Raw genomic sequence first — 607 nt, 5'->3', positions numbered from 1 at the left:
CATGTCCATACAAGTGGTTCTCATAATTTTCCTGTAGGCAGTGTCTATCTTACCCCTAGTGACATGTGCCTCTACACCCTTACATATGTCCTCTAGACACCCCTGCTTAGCCATTTTGCACGTCTAGGTTAGCATATTGATATTTAAATGACGTTGTGTGAATATATAACCTACGTCGAATCGGTCTGTGCTTATTTAAGTGCGCACCTGATAGCGACGTTGTCCGCTTCTTTTGTTTCCGTGGCACCCAGGTCTATTCCATATAAAAGAACAGCGAGTTTTTCTTTTGATGAGTCGACCTATCATGTGCAGCTCTGTTCTCTGGAAATCCACGATTGGTTGACTTCAGTCTAGCCAATACTGACGTGTAGTATGCTGCTGTAACAGAAATGTGAGGGGGAGCTGTATGCCGGTAAATCATTCCATGACAGTAAACAACAGTGATGACCATCACTTCCCCTGCAGATGGAACAACTTTCGCCTTTTTTGGTGTAGGACGACCTGGCGATTTCCACACTGGGCGGGCTCGTTTTTTCCTTCAGGATCATAATGAGGCACCTCATCACCAGTGACAATCGATTCCAAGCCTAACGCAGACAAGTTGGCC

The sequence above is a fragment of the Schistocerca serialis genome, chromosome 5, assembly GCF_023864345.2.
Source record: "Schistocerca serialis cubense isolate TAMUIC-IGC-003099 chromosome 5, iqSchSeri2.2, whole genome shotgun sequence".
Lineage (NCBI taxonomy): Eukaryota > Metazoa > Arthropoda > Insecta > Orthoptera > Acrididae > Schistocerca > Schistocerca serialis.
Note: the sequence above shows the minus strand (reverse complement) of the source record.